The sequence below is a fragment of the Melitaea cinxia genome, chromosome 27 (genome assembly GCF_905220565.1).
Source record: "Melitaea cinxia chromosome 27, ilMelCinx1.1, whole genome shotgun sequence".
NCBI lineage: Eukaryota > Metazoa > Arthropoda > Insecta > Lepidoptera > Nymphalidae > Melitaea > Melitaea cinxia.
Window position 1 is genome coordinate 6,830,937 of NC_059420.1, and position 6,789 is coordinate 6,837,725.

The following is a 6,789-nucleotide window of genomic DNA, read 5'->3' on the forward strand; positions in this document are numbered from 1 at the left end:
AATCTTTTAAAACGCATCTTTTTCGAGTGATTGGTTCGCAGATCCTTACTTACGAAGAGCTCTTAACCGTACTCTGCCAGATCGAGGCAATTCTTAATTCAAGGCCGTTAGGAATACTCAGTGAAGATCCTGCGGAACCTTTACCTCTTACTCCTGCACATTTTTTAAACACGACGCCTTTGGCTTATCTTCCATCACCTAACGTGGAAAAGGATAAACCAAATTTACTATCGCGCTTTATGCTGCTTGACGGACTGGTCCGTTCCTATTGGCGAAGGTGGAGTGATGAATATTTACACACGCTCCAGATTCGTCAAAAATGGAATACGGATGTACCGAAGGTGTATAAGGGAATGATAGTGCTGATTATGCGAGATAATAGCCCTCCATTGCATTGGCCATTAGGCATTATAAGTGAGACGATTGAAGGTAAAGACGGTCACGTTAGGATAGCTTTAGTTAAAACTAAAACTGGTACATTGAAGCGTCCTATTGTTCGCCTCTGTCCTTTACCCAATATTTACTAACTTCATTTTCTTTCCTCGCATTAGCTTAAAAAAAAAATTAACCGCCATTTATTTTACTTTTACTGCATTAAAAATATAAATATTCTTGTTTATTATAATTAATTGTTTATTATTTATTTATATCCGCACTTTATTCTTGTAACCGCATTTTTAGTATAGCCGCATAATTTTACTTTATTGTTACTGCATTTATAGTATAACCGCGTATGTATATTTTTTTCTGTAACTGCATCTTAAATTTTTAATTGCTCCACCTCGCGACCCTCTCTTTTGTTAGTTAGCCTATTTAGGCTGATTATTCCTGCGTGTTGAAAGGCATTGCCTTTCAAGGCGGGGGATGCTGTTTGGGCCATTTTCGCTGTTTCCTTCCGGTTGGCGGAAATGCTTATGACGTACGAGGAAGCACGACCCTTGTTGTTGTCTATGCTCGTGCGCGCATCGGCCGTGCCCTTTAATCGACCGATATTGTGCGACGTGGGTGGACGTAATCTGTTTTTATAATAACCGCTAAGGTGTGACCATAAGTTCGCGTGTGACCTTAGTACGGCCGCTGAATTATTTTTACCGCTGCAGCAGAGCTTAGCACTGGTGCACCCGATCCTTGTGAATTCCCAGGCGCCTGGAATGCGCAGAGAAGAAGACACACAGGTGAGTGCTTTCCCTTTTGCGTTAGGGCATTGATGCCGACGGTGGGATCGGGGAAAGTGGCCTTTATTTGAACTGCGTACCGAGGGCGCGTGAACCACCCTTATCTTCCTTGAAACTGCTAACGAGGGCGGTGAATGCGATTGGCGCGACCAAATACTTTATTTCAGACCAAAGTATATCTCCATATTGGGTTAGTACAACAAGACAAGACAACATTCAGAATAAAAAACAAAACAAAATTATATTAAAAAAATCAATAACTAAAAATAAAATTAAATAGAATAAAAGTAAAATCAATAATCAAAAAAAAAAATTCAAAAATTCAAAAAATTTTAAAAATTAAAAAAAAAAAAAAAAAAACAATACGTGATAGAATTACAATTATCTAATGTGCGACAAGATATAAAGCACAACACGAGCATATTGTTTTACATATATAATTAAATTCATTTACTTATGCCGTTTTATTTTCCATATTAGATTTTTTAAATTAGATATACACTTATTATCTTAGCCAAAAGGCCGAGAACATTGTTAAATAAAACATGTGTCACTCGTTTGAAATTGGTCAATAACCTTGTAAATTCAACTTTACGACATAAGAAATAAGAATGATATTCAGTTGTGATTATGGTTGATAATGTTTCTCTACTCGACAAGGCGAAGTCTTCGGAAGAGAATTTTGTCTCTCGTAGTGCGCATGTTAGGGTAATCGAGAAAATACTCGATGTAGACATTATCTCTCTCTCTCGTCAAGAGATATCTCGTTGTATGCATGCTAGGCCGGCTGGTGTGGTACCATGATAAGGAAATCAGGATATGATGATGGGATCCCAGAGAAATTGAGGGAAACTCTCGAAAATCCGCATAACTTTTTACTGGGTGTACCAATTTTGATAATTTTTAACCGACTTCCAAAAAAGAAGGAGGTTCTCAATTCGACTGTATTTTTTTTTTTAATGTATGTTACATCAGAACTTTTGACCGAGTAGACCGATTTCGACAAATTTTGTTTTAATCGAAAGTTGGTGTGTGCCAATTGGTCCCATTTAAATTTATTTGAGATTTAACAACTACTTTTCGAGTTATATCTAATAATGCGTTTTTACTTGACGCTTTTTTCGTCGACCTACGTTGTATTATACCGCATAACTTTCTACTGGATGTACCGATTTTGATAATTCTTTTTTTGTTGGAAAGGGAATATCCCTAGTTTTGTACCGTGATAAGGAAACCAGGATCTGATGATGGGATCCTAGAGAAATCGAGGGAATCTCTCGAAAATCCGCAATAACTTTTTACTGGGTGTACCGATTTTGATAATTTTTAATTTAATCGAAAGCTGATGTTTAGCATGTAGTCACATATAAATTTAATCGAGATCTGATAATTACTTTTTGAGTAATCTTTGATAACGCGTAGTTGCTTGACTATTTTTTCGTCGATCTACGTTGTATTACTTGTCGATGTAATTGAAGTCGGTTTTTTTTTCGTTTGCGAGCAAACACAAATATTAATTTAATCGAAAGCCGATGTTTATCATGTCACATTTAAATTTCATCGAGATCTTATTACAGCTTTTGGTAGTAATCTTTGATAATGCGTATTTTCTTGACTAATTTTTCGTCTACCTACGTTATATACTTCTCGATATAATTGAAGCTGTTTTTTTTGTTTGCCTGCAAACAATTATATCGAACAACATTTAATGTTGTTTTCGGTAGGTGGGGCCACCTAGTGTGTATTATAGAAACTACAAAGATTTGTTACATTAATATCGATAGTATTACATTGCAAACTAACTAGATGGCGCTGTAACGGAAATCTAAAACTTTAGATTTGTAAAAATATAAACGAGACTTAAAAATTAGTTTGCCAAAAATTTCACAAAATATAATTATGTAAACTTAATTGAATCAAAAAATTTTTTACGTTTCATTTATTTGTCCGTATAAATACGTCTAATTAATTGAAACAGTATTTCGTAAAATTTGAGCTCACACTGCGAGTGCAGCGCCCAACCACTTCTTGAACTAACCAGAAAACATCAGTTTGAATTATTTGGTAACAGTGCTACATGTAGGTTACATCTACCCTCACTTGAATTATCTTATTTAACAATTGAGTGCATCTAAACAATTTTTAATATCATATCTGAGGTAGGATACAGCAGGAATTTCTTGCTCAAAATATGGAGCAGCCCGACTGGGGAAGTACCTCGACCTTACAGAAGATCACAGCTAAATAATACTGATTTCAAGCAGTATTGTGTTCCTGTTGGTGAGTAAGGTGACCAGAGCTCCTGGGGGGGATTGGGGATCGAGTCGGCAACGCGCTTGCGATGCTTCTGGTGTTGCAGGCGTCTATAGGCTACGGTAATCTCTTACCATCAGGTGAGCCGTACGCTTGTTTGCCGAGCTAGTGATATAATTTTTTTTTTATCAAAAATCGACTTTTCCAGTGGGGTGGTGGGCAGCATCTCCGACTGACCCGGTCGGTGATCTAGCCAATTAAGCTACAGAACGATGTACTCGCTAAATCGAAACTTTTATATATGGTATGATGATTTTATATTCGGTCTAAGCGACCGTGGGGCTGTCTATAGTGAGTCCTTTACAGCACTCGTAACTATCCAAAGTTTCACATTACAATGAATTCATTGACAGAAGACGACACCGTGCTATTTTTAATTCGTATGATTTATTTTTGTGTTACCCACACATTAGGAAATTCTAAACATGATATTTACAAAAATATGGACATACGTCTGAAATAAATTATTATTATTATTATTAAAAATTGTTTAGAGTTTCCTGATGTGTGGGTAACACAATAAATAAACCGTTTAAATTGAGTGCATCATTAACAACCATTCTGGTGTAGTGGTACGTGTGCCATGTACGCACCAGACACCGGTGACTTGCGGGTTCGATTCCCGCTCGGGGTGGATATTTTATTTGTACAATTATTTCTTTCCGCTTTGGATGTCCAGCCTTGTGTGTCTACCCTCTACACCTCGGAGAGCACGTTAAGCTTTTGGTCCCAGTTTTTATCATATAAACGTGATAGCGATCGTTACTCATATTAGGAAAATACCCACCAACCAGCAGTGGAGAAATGTGATGGATTAAGCTTCGATCCTTCTTCAACGTGGACAATGAAGCTTATGCCCACCAGTGGGATACTACGCAGTATATAATAGTCAGCTTAAAAGTTTAATACTACCCACATTTATTATATTTGTAAATATTTTATTAGAGTTTTCTATCTATAATATAAAAATGAGTCGCTGAATGTGTTGCTAAGCGCAAAACTCGAGAACGGTTTGACTGATTTCGCTAATTCTTTTTTTTAAATATTCCTTGAAGTACGAGGATGGTTCTTACGGAGAGAAAAATTCTAAAAAAAAAAAAAAAAAATTATAGAATCGACTGTTAGGCGATACGAAGTTCGCCGGGTCAGCTAGTGTTCTAATACAACAAGACATTGTTTCACTTGTGTCTGTGTATTTTCCAATCGCAATGTTCTTCAATTCCTAAATTGAAATCATACTTAGATGACGTTTGAAGTGATTGTTTGCTTAAATTACAGATAACCAATGGAAGGTCGTATGCGCCGCCGAGCTCGATCGCTCCCGACGCGAGGCGACTCCTGAAGCTGAACCCTCGTCCACACGCGTGACTGACGTGAGTCGATGACTTTGCTACTTTCTTAGGTACCTATTTATTTATTTTTTTGAATATTTATATAAAGATCATTGTTTATTTCTCATTTGTGGTCTTTCAGAACCGAGCGATTTAAAATATCTAATATATGTATAAAATTCTCGTGTCGCGGTGTTTGTAGTTAAACTCCTCCGAAACGGCTTGACCGATTCTTATGAAATTTTGTGTGAATATTGGGTAGGTCTGAGAATCAAACAACATCTATTTTTCATCCCCCTAAATGTTAAGAGTAGTCCACCCCTAATTTTTTTTTAATTTTTAGTTAAATTATCTATTTTTTATTTTATTATGATTTGGCGTTGAAAAATAACATACAACCCTAAATTTTCACCCTTCTACCACCAACCCTATTTTTTAATAGCGTTTAGCGGCAAGACAACGTTTGCCGAGTCAGCTAGTAATATAATAAAAAATTGTGTATTTTGTACAGTTATAATTTTATCCTGAGTTTATGTTTCTTAGTTTAGTAAGTATGTGTAGTTTTGTTATTGCGTTTATTTATTTTTGTTAAGCATAGTTAGACACAGAACATGAGAGCTCGATGATTAATCCGAGAGGCTTTTAATTATATATTTACATTAATAGCATTTTTGGTGCGACAAAGCCAGTACTGCGGTCACCAACCCGCCTGTCCAGTGTGGTGACTATGGGCAAAACACACGAGTTCACGTTATTTTTGCCGTAAACTTCTGGCGGTCTATGTCCAGCAGTGGACTGTATAGGCTGTAATGATGAATAGCATTTATATATGCAATATATATTGGAAATAATTATGTGAATTCCAAATGTCTAAAGTGATATAACTATTTCAGAAGCAATAATTCGGTTACAGGTGAGAATATAACCAAATCTAGCGAAGGACAGACGCAGTTGGTTCGTCTGCACCGATCTCAAAAAACATTCTGCTGATGCACTTAGTTTGTAATAAATGAAGGTAAATTTTAAACTAAGCAATAATTGCAGAATAAGTTTGTGGGTTTAAGTTATGTTATTCGTATTGTCGCGAGAGCTTAGTTTAATAAATATGTGAAGTTTTGTGAGTGTAATTATTATTGTACTCTGTGGCTACGGTACTAAAGAATATAGCCACCCCCTCTCTTCCCGTGGGTGTCGTAAGAGGCGACTAAGGGATAACACAGTTCCGCTACCACCTTGGAACTTAAAAAGCCGATGGCGGGATAACCATCAAACTGCTGGCTTTAAAATACACAGGCGGAAGACGGGCAGCAGCTTCTTCGGTGCGACAAAGCCAGTACTACGGTCACCAACCTTATTTATTTAGTACGAGTATATATGAGTAATGATCTCATAGTGCGGAATATATCCGCCAACCCGCATTCTTCTTCATTCATTCATCTTCGCAGTATAACAACCGGGATCGACGGCTTAACGTGCTCTCCGAGGCATGGTGGGGCGACTCACAAGGACTGCACAAACACCCAGACCACGGCAAACACCTGTATGGCCAATACAAATGTTTGTCATGTGCGGGGATCGAACCCGCAACCGCCAGCGCAACAGGCACAATCCATGGTTAGCTAATTGTAAAATTATTGTTTAAAATATAGTTTTTAAGATAAAATTTAAGTACCTATGGATATGGTACCTACGCCATATTAAACCTATAGTCAAAATAGTATAACAAGACAAGAAAATGTATTACTTGCTATTAAAGAAACTATATTGTTGTCCACACCAATATTTTCTCGTAGCTTAACCCTCGTTTACTTTGTTAAGTTTTCGCTTTTAAACGATACTTGATTTATTAACCTAAGTGACACTATGAATTTATGGATAAATAATTAAACAGCTTTATCAAAATAATATTATTGAGGTTTTCGCTTTTATGCGAAGCTATTTAAATTCTGTAAAATATGTTTTAGGTCATA

At 36.6% G+C, this 6,789-nt stretch overlaps 1 long non-coding RNA gene across 1 annotated transcript; it reads left to right on the forward strand.

The window, feature by feature from the left end:
* The first annotated feature begins 634 nt into the window (after positions 1 to 634).
* LOC123667116 lies at positions 635 to 5,936 on the forward strand. The gene is made up of 3 exons (XR_006745395.1): positions 635 to 1,175; positions 4,767 to 4,861; positions 5,733 to 5,936. It is a non-coding gene; the product is annotated as an uncharacterized LOC123667116 (long non-coding RNA).
* Positions 5,937 to 6,789: the final 853 nt, after the last annotated feature.